Here is an 18664-nt window from a genome sequence, read left to right as displayed (position 1 = left end):
CCAACAAGTTTTTAAGGAACTTGTTAACCGTTCACGAGGTGAAGGTTACACCCCTTAACGATCCAAGAGATCGTCAACTCCATAAGGTCATGAACCAAATAAGGGTTCGGGGATGATGGTACAAATCCAACCTAAAAGAGATTGAACCTGCCCTAATAATAGGCCTCTACTTTATTCTGATCGTATTCATGTGCGCTTTCTAACTAACATACAATCAATAGGATTACCCTAAACCTGTTTAATCTATGTTGGTTGAATTTAATGCACAAATAAACTATTATTGGCGATCACTTGAATTATAACCATATTAACCTAACAAGATTATTAAATATCTTATTAAGCGCGATTGCAGGTACCAATTCCCTTTAAACATTCAATAAAGGTGATCAAGCAATAAAATAAAATATCAAGCAACATAATAAATAATCAATATCATTAATAATAATAATATCAATCATAATCATAATCATCATGTTAAGGCATAGCAAGATCCTAGGCATGATACTAACAAGATTAATAACAAACCCTAGCATGTCACTAAACAATAAAAATCAAATCTTTAACCCTAACATGATACTAACAATCATAAATATTAGGAAGAAAATAGGAAGCATCACAGGAATCATATTTAATATTAAAAATACCATAGGCATGATACTAGGAATATCATAACAACAATGTAAACATGATTTCTACATCATAAATCAATTAATAAATCAAAGTACTTACTTGGATGCCTCGTACCTCTTTCTAATAACAAAATACACACGTTAGTAACTTCAAGGAAAATAATAATCAAAACAATTAAATTAAATAATTGAAATTTGGGACCAAACCCTCAGAAATCAAAACCTTTCACGTCTAGGGCGAAGGCAACTTCGAATATGGCTAGGTGTTTCTAGACCTTGTGAATGCGGAATTTTGTATTAAAAAGCAAGAAAGAAAAGAAAGAATGAATGTTAATGAAAGTTGATGAAAAGAGATGAATGCTAATTGATGAATAATTTGTGAATGAAGAGAGTTGATGAAAACTTAAGAATAAAGAGAATTGGTGAATCTTGGTGTTGATGATGATTGAAAACGGAGTTTTTGATACGATATTTATAGAGAAAATCATCCAAAAAAGATAATTTATCATTGGCGCCAACCCTGGCTCATTGGCGCCAGGACCCTGGCTCATTGGCGCCAGGACCAGTGGCTAGCGCCAGGCGCCAATGGCTGGCGTCTAGCGCCAATCCTGATTCCAGGCGCCAAGGCCTAGGGTTGGACGCCAAATCGGCTTCTAACGCGTTTTCGAAATTCTAATAAAATTCCCGTACTGGAAGATAAAATAATATAATTTCAATCGAAAATGCTATTTGATCTAATTAAAACTCTGAAGAATCCTAATTGAATTAAGAATGATAAGAACCTTCTAGAATGTTCTAGAAGAATAAAACCATTCCTAATTACATTAGGAATGATAAATCATATTAGGCCCTCCCCTAGATCATTGGGCCGTACTTAAAACTCAAACCGAGCCCAGTTTAGTAAATTGGCCATAAATTCCTCAATATTCATCGGAATTGGGCTTATAATATATCGTTGGAAAGACCTTTGCAAGCCCCATCCAACTACACCACTAATGGACCCATATCATGGACCAACCAAACTGGATTGGCTATTTTCTCAAAATAAAGTTTTCAAAAACAGGGAGAAGAGAAAAGAAATAAAACTTTCCGCAACACTGGACCTTTCCACACTTTCGTTTCATTCGATTATGATTCGACGTGAAAGATACTCATCACTGGGTTTGGTTTTGGGGAGACACAAATGGGTGTCTACAAGCATTCATCTCCATTCCCCCATTCATGTCTAGCATAGGTTTTCCACTTTAAATTTTTCTATATGTTTCATGTGTTTCGTTCACCTTTTCCATTAATAAAATGAGCAATTTTCCTTTACATCTCGATCATAGATTTTTTCATTCATTCATTCATTCTCAACAAAAATAAAATAAAAAAAAATAAATAAAAAATAAAAAATCAATTACTGAACTAAACCCAAGGTACACCAATGACTTGAGGCACCTTTGCAACCCTGTCATTCCCTGTTAACTGATAACTTGTTATTTGGCATGATTTTAGGGTACTTTTGAACCTTGTTTTCGTTATTAATCGACATCAAAGTTCATGATTTATCGTATTTTTTATGCATCTTTTGTACTATCCATGCTTCACGGGTTTGCTAGTGTTTTGGTGCATATTTAGGTATAAATATGGCACTTTGAAGCTTTTGGACAAAGAAGAAAAGAAGTTTGAGACAAGAAGAGGAAATAAGGGAGCTATGGAAGAATGAAAGAAGCAAGAAAAAGTGTCCAAGAGTGAAATAAAAGCATTTGGAAGGGTTTTGGAAGGATTTTTTCCTAGGAAAATTCAAATGACCATAACTTTTTTTCTACTCACGTTTTTGAAGTGATTCAAATTGGAGATTAAAGTTCATCTCAAGATCTTTCCAACGACTACTTACATGCCTTATTCCAATGAGTAATGAAGAAGTTATGACCTTCCGAAACGAAACTATTTCGCCAGAAAAAGCTGCACGTCCGTGCCAAAAAATTGCACGACCGTGCCAATTGATGCACGTCCGTGCCGATTGATGCACGTCCGTGCAAGGTCAGGCAGTAGCTATTGTTCTCATTTTAACAGGTCTGCACGTCCGTGCAACCTTTGGCACGTCCGTGCCGACCTGTAGACGGGCCGATTCTTGGTTTCTCCGTCCTTTTACTTGGGGGTTATATAATATCCCTTTAGCTTCATTTGTAGGGGGATCTTCTTAGTTTATTTTTAGCTTAGGTTAGGGTTTTTAGAGAGAGAAACTCTCATTTTTCTAGAGAGAGAAAGTGAGAAAATCTTGTTGAAAGCTTGGAATATGAAGAATTGAAGGAAGGAGACTTGAAGATTTGGATACTCCTTGCAATATCAATGAGAATTTCTTACTCTCTCTCCTATTTTGTTATTCTATTTAATTATTTTTGTATCTTTTCATCCTTAATTACTTGTTTATGTTAGATTAGTGTTTGTTTCATGTTCTTAGTTGTTAATTCCTTTAGTTTTGCAATTTATTATGATTTGTGAGTAGTTCTTTTACTTGGGATTGTTGAAATCATTGATGAATTCACAAATACTTGTTTGTATGTGTTTATTTAGCTAATGTGTGATGTTAATTAGTTGAGCTTAAGTGGTTTCATTGTTAGTTCTTGTAAGTGGCCATTGCTAGAACTATTTATCTAAGCTTTCTCAACGAAGGATCGAGAGATGAACTTGAGTTAGCTCCCTTATGCTTGATTTACCCGAAATGCCATGAGAATAGGAATTTCCGATCAAGGGAATGTTTATGTCATCGTGATTATGCTTTAACACTTGTTTTATGCTTTGTAACCACGAGAGTAGGTTGTATTCATGATTCAAGTAATCCCTCTAGCTTGAGAGAGTAGTTGGGTGCCTTAGATGACTTCCCCTAATTTATCTCCAAATTGCTATGTCTTGTATGTTAAATTGTAGTTTGTGAACGAATTAATTGGTGGATACCTTCCCGAGATCCTCTTTATTATTGTTTGTAGTTTTTCTTCATAACTCATAACCCGAAAAGACTTGACTTAGCTTATCACAAATCGATATTTGTTAGTGCTCCCCTTAGTCCTTGTGGGATCGACCCTTACTTACCCTTTCTACCCATTAGAGAGACCAAGTTAGGTTTTTATCTTTGGTAGGCTCGACGACAGCTTATCAAATTTTGGCGCCGTTGCCGGGGACTTCGGTTGACATTGTCTAATTATTGATTAGATGAGTCTAAGTCTTTGTACATATATTTTTTTCCCTTTTCTTTTTCTTTTTTATATTTTATTTTGGGGTTTCTTCCATTGAAATAAATGGCAATTTTTTCCCTTCCCCAATACGAGAATGAAACATTTTGGAGATATTACCATAGGGTTAATGATTATGTTGGTTATAATTATGGTCATAGACTTTTAAAGGTGGATATTTGTGAAGTAATTTTTGAAGGTTTAAATGATGAAATGCGAGTTGTTGTTGAATCTATGTCCGAAGGTCAATTTATGTCTAAAACCATTAATGAGAATTGGAGTATGTTTGAATGGCTAGCTAAAGATACTTATGATTGGGAGATGGATAATCATGAGATGTATGACCATTTTAATGGTGCGAACTCATTTGAAGAATGTGATGATAATGTTTTGGATTCTAATGTTTCGAGTTTTGGTGATGCAAATTGTCAAAATTCCCCAACTTTTTTCTTGGATTCCAATTTTATGTCATGTACTCCTTATGATGTGGCTAATGTGCATAATGTTGACACTTCTTCCCAATGTGATTTTCGAACTTTCTCCCATCCTCAAGAACCCAAGTCTTCTTTAGAGCTCACTCTAGAATGTTTTTTGGAGGGTTGTGAAGAGATTTCTAAGAATCTAATGGACATAAAGAGCAATTGTACAACCATGAATCATCATAGTGAAGCTTCTAGGGTTCAAATGAATGAAAATGAAAATTTTGAGAAGCCTCTTCTTGAAAAACCTTTGGTTGATGACCCTATTTTAACAAATATCATCAATTTGTATAATGAGCCTAATGTACCATTAATTATGAATAATGACAAAGTTGATGATTGTTTGTTGAATTCCACTAATGATATAAGTCTACTAAAGTCCAAATATAATGTTGATGGTATTCTTCAATTTGATTATATTGATGATTATTCAAGAGGTGTTGAGGATAATTATCAATTTGGAAAGAGTAGCCTAGATATTCACGATGAATTTTGGGAAAGTAAGGATAAAAGGTATGAAGTGGAGGAAAGTCCCTCTTTTGAGGACCACAGAGTTGAGAGTGAGGTGATTGTTGAGTCTTTACCAATTGACCATTCTTTTTTTGAGCCTCATGTCCCTTTCTCAAAACTCTTGATATTATTGTCTCATTTCCAAGCTCTTGCCCCCCTTCTCTTCCCAAGTTCACTTCACATGAGCCTCTTTGTACTTCATTCTATGATTTCCATGATCAATTTCTAACCACCGATACTCAATTGGGTGAATTTGATGTAAATATGGTTTTTGATTTACCAAATGAATCTCCAATAAAGTATTTTGTTGATAGTTATACTTTTATTTTTCCTTCTTTTCAATCTAGGACCTTTTTTAGATCTTCTCATTTTTATTTTAGGAAACTTTATAGATTAATGTATATCCTTTTATTCTTCTCTTTAAATTTTCTTCTTATTTTTATGGTTGCAATTTGTGAAATGTGTTCAAGTGCATATGATAAGCTCCTTAGGAGTTTGTCAAAGTACTTACTAGCTAAGGTCTAGCCAAAGACCGAAAAGAAAGGCAAATTTTCTTTTCCTTTTTTTTATTTGTTTATTTTTGAATAACGATGTGCATGGATTTTGATTGTATGATGATTTGAACTAACGAGGTTTATGAAATGATTCTCAATCAGGTACTCTTTATCACTCCATTCCAAATTACATCATATAGTCTCAAATTCACAAGAATTTTGGAGTTTTTGCTACATTGGAAAGACACAACATACTCTACAAAGTTTTGAAGAATTTTGCATCAAATTGAGTAATATCTCTTCCTCTCTTCATCCCTTCTCAAGCTATTGATTTTATAATTATTTTTGCCATTCATTGGTTGCCTGTTAAAGAGTTTGGTTTGGGGCTAGATTTTATTGTTGTGGTTTTCGTTGTAGTTATGGATGTTGGATTAGATGTACTTTGTTGAGATTGATTGTGTTCCCTTCCCTCCCTCCCTCCCCCTTGATTATCTCTTCAAAGCATTGAGGACAACGCTTCGTCTAAGCTTGGGGGGGGGGGGGTAGCTTCACACTTTCATGAAGGGGGGTTGATTGTTAGTTTGATGCTTGAATTCGTTCATATTTGTACATTTGGATATTCATGCTCTTCTTTCTATTTCTTTAATATAACTTTAAAAAAAAAATATTGCCCAAGGATGAGACTCAAATGTCGATACTTATATGTTTTGCTTGCTTGACTCTTGAGTGATGAGTAAAAGTACTTTTAGAAGAGTGTGCACGAGTTGGGGTCATTTAGAGGTCTATTAATCTTGATTGCATTAGAGTATATGAAATAAAAGCCAATGAATTCTCAATTGCACGCCTAGTATAGGATATTGTCTAATTTGCTCAAGTAGGATATGTTTGAATTAATTTGCGGTCCCTTGTGCCCTTGATGTGCCCCTTTCCTCCCCGAAATGAAACTCTATTAGGGAATTGGTTATATTTGTATCATGTGTAATAAGTGGCATAATAAGTCACATGTTCTTAATAAAATAAAGAGCCGCTCACAGTTAAATGAGGCGAGAGCATTGAAAGTTGAAAAAAAAAACAAGAAGAAAAGAAGAGCATAGAACAATGAATAAAAAGGGAGAACAAAAACTCTCTCGAAAATTATCAAAATTTTCTTATTTAGAGGTCAACTAGTGGATGCCTCCCACACTTTATTTACATCATTGTTTCTTATGAAATTCCCGAGTTAGAGTGTAGTTAAGAGGCCTTGGGTGTGCATTTTGGGAGGTGGACTAGCATTTTGAGATTTTATAACCGAAAAAGGGCTTGTTGAAACTTTGGAATATCTAGGTGTGCTCTAATGAACTAGTAAAAGGTCTAAAGAAGTATCCTAGTGCAATCTTGCTTAGTCCTCCTCTTTACCCCCAACTCATGTGCACATTTGTATGATTGGTAATTCTTGAAAGTCACTCATTTGTCTTGCTTGCGATTTATATCCCGATGAGTTGACTTGGGTGATAATAACATCGGAACTTGTGTAGTTTGATAGTTTTGTTGTGGTTTGTGTGAGTTGTGGGTTAAGCTCAATGGAAACCCTCACGAGATAAAAACTCGTCCTCTAAGGCGACTTAGAGGTTTAAATTGCTTCTCACTTGTGCTAAAAGTGATGATGGTTGTCACCATGCGGATTTGTGTATTTATGCTTCCTCCTTGTTGCCTTTCCTTGGATTGATGTTAGCAAGTCGTTTTCCTCCTTTGATTCGACATGTTTGTTTTGCTCAAGGACGAGCAAAATCTTAGCTTGGGGGGATTTGATAACTTGTTATTTGGCATGATTTTAGGGTACTTTTGAACCTTGTTTTCGTTATTAATCGACATCAAAGTTCATGATTTATCGTATTTTTTATGCATCTTTTGTACTATCCATGCTTCACGGGTTTGCTAGTGTTTTGGTGCATATTTAGGTATAAATATGGCACTTTGAAGCTTTTGGACAAAGAAGTAAAGAAGTTTGAGACAAGAAGAGGAAATAAGGGAGCTATGGAAGAAGGAAAGAAGCAAGAAAAAGTGTCCAAGAGTGAAATAAAAGCATTTGGAAGGGTTTTGGAAGGATTTTTTCCTAGGAAACTTCAAATGACCATAACTTTTTTTCTACTCAAGTTTTTGAAGTGATTCAAATTGGAGATTAAAGTTCATCTCAAGATCTTTCCAACGACTACTTACTTGCCTTATTCCAATGAGTAATGAAGAAGTTATGACCTTCCGAAACGAAACTATTTCGCCAGAAAAAGCTGCACGTCCGTGCCAAAAAATTGCACGACCGTGCCAAATGATGCACGCCCGTGCCGATTGATGCACGTCCGTGCAAGGTCAGGCAGTAGCTATTGTTCTCATTTTAACAGGTCTGCACGTCCGTGCAACCTTTGGCACGTCCGTGCCGACCTGTAGACGGGCCGATTCTTGGTTTCTCTGTCCTTTTACTTGGGGGTTATATAATATCCCTTTAGCTTCATTTGTAGGGGGATCTTCTTAGTTTATTTTTAGCTTAGGTTAGGGTTTTTAGAGAGAGAAACTCTCATTTTTCTAGAGAGAGAAAGTGAGAAAATCTTGTTGAAAGCTTGGAATATGAAGAATTGAAGGAAGGAGACTTGAAGATTTGGATACTCCTTGCAATATCAATGAGAATTTCTTACTCTCTCTCCTATTTTGTTATTCTATTTACTTATTTTTGTATCTTTTCATCCTTAATTACTTGTTTATGTTAGATTAGTGTTTGTTTCATGTTCTTAGTTGTTAATTCCTTTAGTTTTGCAATTTATTATGATTTGTGAGTAATTCTTTTACTTGGGATTGTTGAAATCATTGATGAATTCACAAATACTTGTTTGTATGTGTTGATTTAGCTAATGTGGGATGTTAATTAGTTGAGCTTAAGTGGTTTCATTGTTAGTTCTTGTAAGTGGCCATTGCTAGAACTATTTATCTAAGCTTTCTCAACGAAGGATCGAGAGATGAACTTGAGTTAGCTCCCTTATGCTTGATTGACCCGAAATGCCATGAGAATAGGAATTTCCGATCAAGGGAATGTTTATGTCATCGTGATTATGCTTTAACACTTGTTTTATGCTTTGTAACCACGAGAGTAGGTTGTATTCATGATTCAAGTAATCCCTTTAGCTTGAGAGAGTAGTTGGGTGCCTTAGATGACTTCCCCTAATTTATCTCCAAATTGCTATGTCTTGTATGTTAAATTGTAGTTTGTGAACGACTTAATTGGTGGATACCTTCCCGAGATCCTCTTTATTATTGTTTGTAGTTTTTCTTCATAACTCATAACCCAAAAAGACTTGACTTAGCTTATCACAAATCGATATTTGTTAGTGCTCCCCTTAGTCCTTGTGGGATCGACCCTTACTTACCCTTTCTACCCATTAGAGAGACCAAGTTAGGTTTTTATCTTTGGTAGGCTCGACGACAGCTTATCATTAACCGTCCAATCATATTCCATTTCTTCATCAACCATTTTGAGCCTCGTCTAATGTTTGGCCGTCATTTCTTCAACCCACATTCACTTAACCCTGGGATTGAAAGATGTGTAATTGTATAATATTCAAAAAGCAAGTAAAAAAAAAAGAGAAAGCAGCAAAGTAACAATAAAACAATGTCTAAAGGCAAGTGTTCCAATGTCTGTGATATGAACACGTCTCAAATTGCGTCTCTCATCGAGTTGCTTGGTACCGTGCCTGAGAAACATGAATGCTAAGTGAGTGATGGACCGCATGATCTGAGATTGTCTACATTGATTCAAAAGAAAAAAAAAAGAAATTCAAAATAAATAAAAAATAAGAAAAATGTTGAAAATAAACTTGCAAAATTCAAAATTTTCAAATTCAAAATTACACATCTTGGGGATTCTCTCGGGTCTTGAGCCTTTTATCCCTTTCTTCCTTAAACCATCAACTTAAGCACATTACAACCCTTGAAAGACCTCTTTGAGGTGTACATACACTTGTGCAAAGTTCGGTTAGAGCTACGTTTGGCCTGATTCCTAACGGATACGTAGAAAACCTCACATTGAGGTGCGGCCACATTCTCATTCATATCTATACATGATCGAGTCAAAGAATATCCAATACTTATCCCTACCCATTTAGAGCTAGACTTGGGGGCTTGAACCCAAATCACATTAGCTTACCAGCCTGAAGAGTCATCATCTTTAACTCTTCTCACATCTCTTTCCATCGCCATAACCCTTGCAGCCAGCCTTAGTATCACATTCACACACTTCACTCACACATCCATATCCATATCAATCATCCTTCCCTTTAAGAGCCCTTTATCATGAAATCTTGTTTCAACACTGTGCATGTTTCATCATATTTAAAGAAACATTGTATACTTGCAAAGCTTCCTGACCTGAGCAATGTTCATTGTTTTGCATAATGTGCTAAGAAACATTTTTATATCAATGATTTTTAATCATACAAAGCATATCGTGCTTAGCTCCTTGACCTAAGCAAGGTTCATTATGCAATAATCACTATACGTGCTTAGCTTCCAAACCTAAGTGACGTTCAAAATCGCTTCTTTACACCATATATGATGCTTAGCTCCCTGACTTAAGTTCATTCATCTCTCGTGTCACATGATGTAATTGTCCTTAGCCTCCTGGCCTAAGAACATGCATCATGCATACATTATTTTCAGGACAAGCAATTCAATCCATACGATTCATTTCGTCTTGCTCAAGGAGGAGGTTCAAAACTTCTTTCCTTATTTTATTTTGGGGAAGTTCAAAAACTTTTTCCAAGTTTTCATCGAAGGAAGTTCAAAAATAAAAGTTCAGTTTTCACATCTTTCTTTTTCGGGAGAAAGTCGGTACCCTCCACTCATGACAAAAAATGACGAAAAATTTTGCTTTTGCATCTTCGTTTGCTTGAGTCTGCACACACACATAGACACACACACACACAAAAATTTTGCGTTATCGGTGGATTTTTCTTCAAGTATAGAAAACCGCCAAATTCCTTTGTCTTCTTTCCTCAAGCATGGAAAGCATCATCGGTGGATTTCTTCAAGCATAGAATGACACCAAATTCATACGTCGACTTTCCTCAAGCATGGAAAGTATTATCCGGTAGGTTTCTTCAGGCTTAGAAAACTACCAAACTCCTCAGTCGGCTTTCCTCAGGCATGGAAAGCGTTTCAACATATGTCATCCGGTGGATTCCTTCAAGCATAGGAAGCTACCAAGCTCATTTGCCACCAATACGCTGGTGTTAGATAAGCATTCTATCCCTTTACTCTTTTATCTGTAGGACTAACATTTTTCTGCAGGTATCGGCATATACAGAATGATTTAGGATCGCATAACGTCTTTAATCATAATCCGTCCCTATCGGCTACTTTGACTATCGTTTTCGAAACTGACGTTTCTACAAACTCAGTCAAAGTGGGGGCTTCTGTAGACACCTAAAAATGTCTCCCCAAAACCAAACCCGTTGATGAACACCTTTCACCGCCATTATTGGTTGAGTTGAGTATTTAATCTTTGTAGTGCTTAAATCCATGTTCTATCCAATATATTTCATGAACCAATCCGATTTCTAGCTTATTTCCCTAAACCATAACCTATTTTCCATTTTTCGTGTTCACATCGCAAAACTGAGAGAAACTGATTTTATGGCTATCAAATTTTGATACAATTATTATTTTTTTGGATAGGCCTTTAAATAAGCTTTCCAGCCATATATCATAAGTCCAATTCCGAGCTATAACGAAAAATATATGAGCAAAACATTAAACTCGGCCCAAAACCGACACCCTTCTACTAAAACGGCTATATCTTAGAATATACAAATTATTTTGACCAGATTCTAATTGGGTTGGAAATTAAACTTGATAAGATTTCCAAAGATATATTATATGCTTTATTCCGAATTACTGATCAAAAGTTATGATGAATTTAAAAACGCGTAAAAAACTGAAATTACCGCGCAGCAGCTAAAATGCCGCGACGCGGCAAGATCTGACGTGGCACGGGAGAAATTCCCGTGACACGATAATTTGGAGGGGATTTTCATGTTTTTTAGTGCCCCGTAACTTGGCATAAGTACCGTGACCCGGCGCCATATGCCGTGACACGGTGGACTTTAACGCGTCACGGCGTTTTCTGCCGTGTCACGGTGGGTTGCTAACGTGTCACGGTGCTTAAAACTTCCCCGCGTCACGGGGAACTATGCCGCGACACGAGAATTACTGCCGTGTCACGGTAGGAATTCCCGTGTCATGGTGCCGGTGCTGTGACACGGGACAACTCCGTGTCTTTTCCGCGTAATCCCTTCACGCGTTTTTACTCCCGTAGGTCAAATATTTCCTGCGTCACTCTATTTTTCCCCGCGTCACGCTAATTTCCCCCGTGACACGGTAGAATCTGTCGTGTCGCGGTAGAATCTACCGTGTCGCGGTAGCCTTTTTTAGGGTTTTTATCTTTTTAGGGTTCCGTGTGTTCCCTCTGCTCATTTTCCTTATAAATACCCCCCTCCTTTCTGCAGTTCGGCGCACCAATAATCATTCTCTCTCACCTTACACCAAAAATCATTCTCTTCTCCCTCTTTAACCTAATTCTAGCCTCTTTATTCTTCCACAACAATTCCCCTATGCACTCCAAGGAGTCTATACTTAATCCGAGGTTCCGTCCTTAAACCAAGGCGTGAAAGGTACAAATAATTGAGGGTTTGGACCAAATCAACTCTACTTTTTATTTGATTTAATTTTCCATTACTTTATATTTTTTTTATTGAAGTTACTAACAGTTTATTCATGATGTAGCAATTTAAAGGAACGCGCAGAATGTGAGTAATTAATTAATTTAATTGCTCTTATTTTATTTTTAATATTGCTAGTATCATGATTAGGGTTATTTTATATTTGATTTGGCTAACACTATTATTGTTAAATTGCTTCCAATATTAATGTTTATTCTATTATTTTTTTATTGATCACCATATTGCATGTTTAAAGGGAATATGTAAATGAAAACCACGCCTAATAAGATAATTTGGACAACCGCTTTAGGTTCCTTTTAATCTTATTATTAATTGAAGCGATCACCAATATTTTAGAATTATGTGTGCATTAATATTAAACCAATTTAGTTAAATAATAGTTTGGAGCGAATTGAATTATTGTTTGTAAGCCTTTGAGATCACAGGAATGCTTTTCAATATAAGAATCGAGTAGAGGCCAATACGGGCGAATGTGACTCCATGACTCACTTCGTACCATCATCCCCGATCCTCCTTTCGTGGTTCCGAACCATATGGAGTTAGTAATCTCATGGATTATGAATGGGGTGTAACCTTCACGGGTCAATCGTTGTTGCCTATCGTTGTCCCTTTATCGTGGTTGCCTTTTATGATCCGTGAACGGTTTACAAGTTCCTTAAAAACTTGTTGGCGGATCCCTACTTTATTTGTCCCTAATCGTATTATGTCATTCCCACTTCCTATGAGTGTCAAGCATATTCACAACATGATTTTAACGTAGGCACACTTCGAGCGACGCCTACAATATTACTCTCTAATCTTACAGAGCACAAACTCCATCTAGTGCTAGGTACCAACTATTTCTCACACCAATCCCTTTTGTGATGAACTTTTTGTTTTGAATCCTAGACTATTGTTCTATAATGGATGTAGTTTTGTCTCATGCTTATCAGACTTAAATTTCAGATTAGTCAGATACGCAGATGCCAGAATGTAATTTGTGAGAATAAGATGATAGCAAGCAAGGGCTCATGGAGTTGTTTTATGTGGTGTCATTTAATAGAGATTAGAGAGGAAGAGTGGTGTAGGTTACATTAACTGAACAGTGGGGCAGCAGGTTAGGGGCTAGGATAACAGCAGGTTGATTTAAAATTACATGAACCTTATTTTGGTTTAATGATTTCTTTTGACTTGTGAGCTTTAGATTTATTAATTTATCATGGTTTCTTAATCCTAGAATTTAGAGTATTAGTTTGTGATAATTGATCTTATATACTAGTACATGATTTGTATAGCTACATATCATTTGTGTCAGAAAAAATATACGAAGTAGGTAGGAGGCTAGGAGATGACATAACAATAGTTACATTGCAATTTTGCTATAAATCTAGTTTCATAACAATAGTTATAATAGAGCAACTATGATTCCAAAAAGAGTTACTACGCATATGAATAAGGTTTAATATTTTTGGCATTATTTATTTTATATGTATGTCTTATACTAATGGTTGCCACAAAAGACATTGTACTTAATCTTAACCATGGAGAGATATTGGAGTGGATAAAGCTACGATATCGGGCCTCGTGAGGTTCAAAATGTCCATGAAGGGCATTCTAAAGGGCATGATGTATTGAATAAATCAACACAACCGATGACATTACTCTTACATGCATGATTAGGACGTCTATTATCTTATGAATGTAGGATTGAGTTACTCCCATACTGTTGAGCGCTTGAGCAGCATGAGCCATGATGAGTTGATGACTGATCTTATGAAGAGATGAAAATGAACTCCATTGCTTTGGCTCTTTGGGATGCAGTCAAGTTGTAATAATAGAGCAACTATGATTCCAAAAAGAGTTACTATGCATATGAATAAGGTTGTTTAGTTATTTAAGGGTCACGATGCATAGAAGATGACACCTGTTTTGGGTGCTTTTGTCCCTCGGGAGAGTTACAACACGAATACTGATCTGGCGTGAGCTGTACCTGCAAAACAAACGGAGACACCGGTCAGATGGTGCTCCGCCTCCGACGAAAAAGTTAGTAACTTGAAAGGAGAGAAAAAGGTGCGGAAATTTAGGTGGGTATCTGCTCGGATTCCAAGCTCAGATGTCTCTATCACAGGGACAGTGTGTAATAAATGATAAAACGTGCCCACCAAAAAGAGGGGAATCTCCCTATTTATAGGGTCTTCAGGATTTGTGCCCCTGATTAGGTTACTGATCCCTAATCATTGGTGGGTTGCGCCGCATTGCGGCTTTCTCGGGATTTGGGCCTGAAGGCCGCCTTTTCTCCCAGGTTTCTAGAGTGACACGTGTCAAGCAGGGTTAGGTCCACCTTGGGCCATCCTGGGACTGACACGTGTCGTCCTCTGATTGGACCACGTGGCGGGGCAAAATTACCCTAAACATTTGCCCCTCACAGATGTGACGTGGCACGCCACGTGGCATCTGTGACACGTGTCACGCTTCGGTTGGTGGTAATTTTACCACCAAAGAGTAACTGTTCGCCTTCCGGGTAAATTACGGAAATGCCCCCGCATTTACCCTCTATATATAGCCGTTTACCCTCATAATTTTGTACGTTTACAAAAAAATTTCTAGAGAAACAACTTTGAGAGAGCAGAAGTCATCCGTTTGAGTCAGGCGCAAGCAAGAAAGCTCGTTCTTCGTCAACCCAGCCGGACCCGTCTATCTTCAGATATCACATCTAAAGGTACCATCTCTGCCTCTCTCAGCTCTTTTTCTTGTTTCACCGCTTGTACATATTTCTTGCAATAAATGGATGCATCACCAACACACACGGCACAGCCTAGGTTAGAGTCCAGCCGGTCACTAGGGACGGCTGAGTCTAGGACTGGGAGTGTCGTCTCGGGGTGTTGGGACCACCCTTTGCCTTGGATTCCGACCATTTATGTGTCTGTGCAGGACACAATGGCTCGGACTATGCAGACGGCCACCGATCCGAACTATAGAAGCAAGGGTTCAAGCGGCCAAATGCTTGAGGGAGAAACGTCTGGTCAGAGAAACCAGACGACTCTAGAGAGATCCCCTTCGTGTGCCCCTTCAACTCCCGCAGATTCCTTTTTGGAAGAGTGCGACCAAGGCGGCGATAAAGCCGTCTCAGCTCCTTTGACCCAAAATTAGGAGGAGACGGAGAGCGACAGCTCCGCCTCTACCTCTGAGAGCAGCGACGACTTGCCCCAGCTTGAGGATAGCGATGAGGAGGAGAGGAAGAAGTGGAATGAAAAGGACGACCCCTTCAAAATTCACGTCTCCTCCAAGGACAGGATTCAAATGGAGGAGAACATGAAGAACTTTACGCAAATGCACCCGTTAGGAGACGGGTACAGAATCAGAGTGCCGCCTGAGGACGGCACCATCGTCTGGGAAGACGATCAACAGAACGCCAACAGCTACTTCGGCTGTTATGAGGCGGCGTTCAAGGCCGGTCTTCGCTTTCCCCTTCACCAGGCGGTGAAGGCAATCTTGAGAGGCTACGGCCTCGGAGTCTGGAAACTTACCCCCAATTCTTGGGCAAACATTTTGGGGTATGTTGCCGACTGCGAGTTCCAGGGGCTCCAACCCGGATGGGAAGCTTTTTCTAGGATGCATTATCTTAGCCAAAGCCCAGGCTGTTGGAGGGCGTGGTACACTTTAACCACGCATCCCCACTACATGATGACCTTGGACAAGGTCTCAAAGTTCAACGGCTGGAACCACATGTTCTACCTGATGTCAGCCCCAGCAAGCGGGAAAACTATGAATTCCGCCAGTACAATAAGAAGCCCGACCTGATGGGCCGGAAGTGCGCTCTTCCCCGGATCCCGGATGAGGATTTTGACAAAATCATTAAGGTAGACTTTTTCGGCCTCACAGACGCGACTTTGTCAACCGGGAAACAATAAAAGTCCCCAAGAACTGGATCCCCAAGAGCGCCTGGTTCAGGGACGAGTGTATCTTAGCCGCCTGCGGGCTAGGACACATGTTTACCAAACGTATGCGCCTGAGCTGAGGTTACATCCGCCTGTAGTGCTTTTGTGTCAGAATTGATTTATGACATTGACCAATCTTTTTATTTTTTACAGAAGAAGCTCTAAACATGCTACAGACGGAGAAAACACCCAAGCGATCCTCTGCAACCATCCGCAAGGAGCTTGCGGAGAAACAGGCGGCCACAGTCAAGGCTAAGGTAAAAACCGCTTGACCCTTTCTTAATTAGATTGGCCTCAAAATTTACTTTCTCCGGATGCTAACTATAACTTGGTTATTTTCACTGGCGGGAGAGGTAGGAAAGACATTTGAGAAAAATCTCAAACGGGCTAGGGAGGAAACCACCTCCATTCTCAACAAAACAAAAAAATCCACCTCCGCCTCAACTCCTGGCGCCTCAGCCGGGAACCAACAGATGCGGATAGGGGGGCGAAACGAGAGGGTAGGCGGCAGTCTGGGCCTCGACCTCGTCAACCCCCTATCAGCAATCGGGGGGTTCACCACGCCTGCAAGCGGCTACCGCTTGGCCGGCTCTGAAGGTAAGAACCCTTTTGAATCCCCGCCAGAGCTGGGGTGGCCTTTGCGAGTGAAATCCCACTCCCAACAGATGTCATCCTCACACGGTTGGCAACAGATAGGTGTTTCCTTAATTTTGCACTCATCAGCTATTGATTATGGTGCAGATCAATCTCCCCGCTGGCCAGACGTCCATAAGCATGTCAAGGCCATGCTTGACGCCATCCGCAAGAGGGACAAAGAAAACATCCCTGGGATAGAGACGTTCAATCTGGAACGCATTCTATCCCTTCTGGCTGAGGTTAGAGACTTAACAATTTTATTTTTTCCAAGTGCTTTACCCCACCTGCAATACTAATGCCGCTTGCTTTTTTGCAGGCTATGCTGCGGGTAGACGGGCTCAAGCGTCCTTATTCCCGCAAACGGGAAGAGGTAAAAAGGGCCAAGAAGTCCGCCACAGACGCTGATAATGTTGCTTTACAATCCACTATCGTAAATGATCTTGAAACTAAAGCAATCATAATGACACAGGCGTCAAAAATCCAGCAGCTAAAGGTGGATCTGAAAACGGCCAACCAGCGGGTGAGCGACGCTGAGACGGCTTAGAAGAAGGCGGAGGAGGCCCAGAAAAAGGCGGATGAGAGCTTCAAAAAGGCTAACGAGGCGCTCAAGAAGGCCCAGGCGGACCTTGGCACACTCCAAGGTGTTTCTGAAGAAAACACCAACCTGAAAACCAAGGTTGAGAGGCTAGAAAAGGAGGTTGCTCAAGCTCAGACAAACTTTGCAGCAACTCTGGAGGCAGAGCAAAACCGCCTGGTTGCTGAAAGTGATGCTGACAACGACACCCGCATGAAGATCGTCTGGGCTACCTTGTACCCAGACACGGATTATAGCATCTGGGCACTGGCTTACAGTTACGCCGAGTACGTGGTGTACTTGAGAGAACAAGGTCAGCCAGAGACTGAGTCCTTCGACGCCTGGGTTAATGCCAATAATGAGCCCCCTGCGCCTGAGCTACCTGGTCTAGGTGTAGCACAAGAGATTCACTCAGATGATGAGGAAGAGGACCAGGAGGAGCCGTCTGCAGGCCAGAAGTGATTTTTTAGCGGCAGTATGCCAACTCTTTTTATTGTTTTTTTTCTTTATTCTGCGGCAGTATGCCAAGACTTGCTTTCCCGGCCTGTGTGCCGAATATATTTGTATTTACCGGCTGAGGAGCCGGGTTAATTAACAATTTCTCTTTTCTTCCGGACGGGGTCCGGTTAACATTTGATCCACTACAACCGTTTGGTTGGGTGGGCTTTTAATGAATGCACCGACTGAGTCGGTTTTGATCATTTTGCGTTTGCATTTGAATTTCAATTTTTGCATTTTTGCCTAACTTATCAAAAGCATGCGGAGATTTTTTGCTTAACTTATCAAAAGCCTGGTTGTCCTTGTCCCTGGACGGCTGTGTGGTTGGTTTCAAATGGAGTTGGTTGATTGACTTGGGAACGTCTGATGCTATAAAGAGCATGATACGTTTGTAAGTCAATCAATCACAGTAGTGATTGCCCCAAACCAAGTGCACAGCCGTACACCAACAGGCGTTCCAGTCACTAACCAGACGGTGTTTGTCCGTCTTGGTAGAGATTGCATAGCCATTGCACAACTCTTTTGCCCCAATTGGGATAGAAAGTGCAACTTTGGAATAAATAACCTAGGTGAGAACATCAGTCGGTGACCGACTGATGCCCCAGGGCTTCCGGTATTCGGTAACTTGATCGTTCTTCACAGATCATTCTGTTCAGACGGCTATGAGTTGACCAATTCGGTCATTCAATTTTTGTCGTCTGCATAGGTACGTAGAACCAACAAGTAGTCTGTTCTCTGCGACGATTGCACCCGGAGAGATGTCGCCGGACGCCTTTGTCCATGTTGTGACAGGCGATTTTATAAAATGAGCAACCATCCGGCCATTTTAGCCTTTGGTCTTGTTTGAGACCGGTTGTATAGCCACTAAGCGTTTTTGTGCTCAGTTTTTAATCGGAGCATTAGCCGAACGTTATTGAATTACACTAAGTATCGAACTTAGTTAGTTAAACA

This window comes from Chenopodium quinoa, unplaced genomic scaffold (assembly GCF_001683475.1).
Source record: "Chenopodium quinoa cultivar QQ74 unplaced genomic scaffold, ASM168347v1, whole genome shotgun sequence".
NCBI lineage: Eukaryota > Viridiplantae > Streptophyta > Magnoliopsida > Caryophyllales > Amaranthaceae > Chenopodium > Chenopodium quinoa.
Note: the sequence above shows the minus strand (reverse complement) of the source record.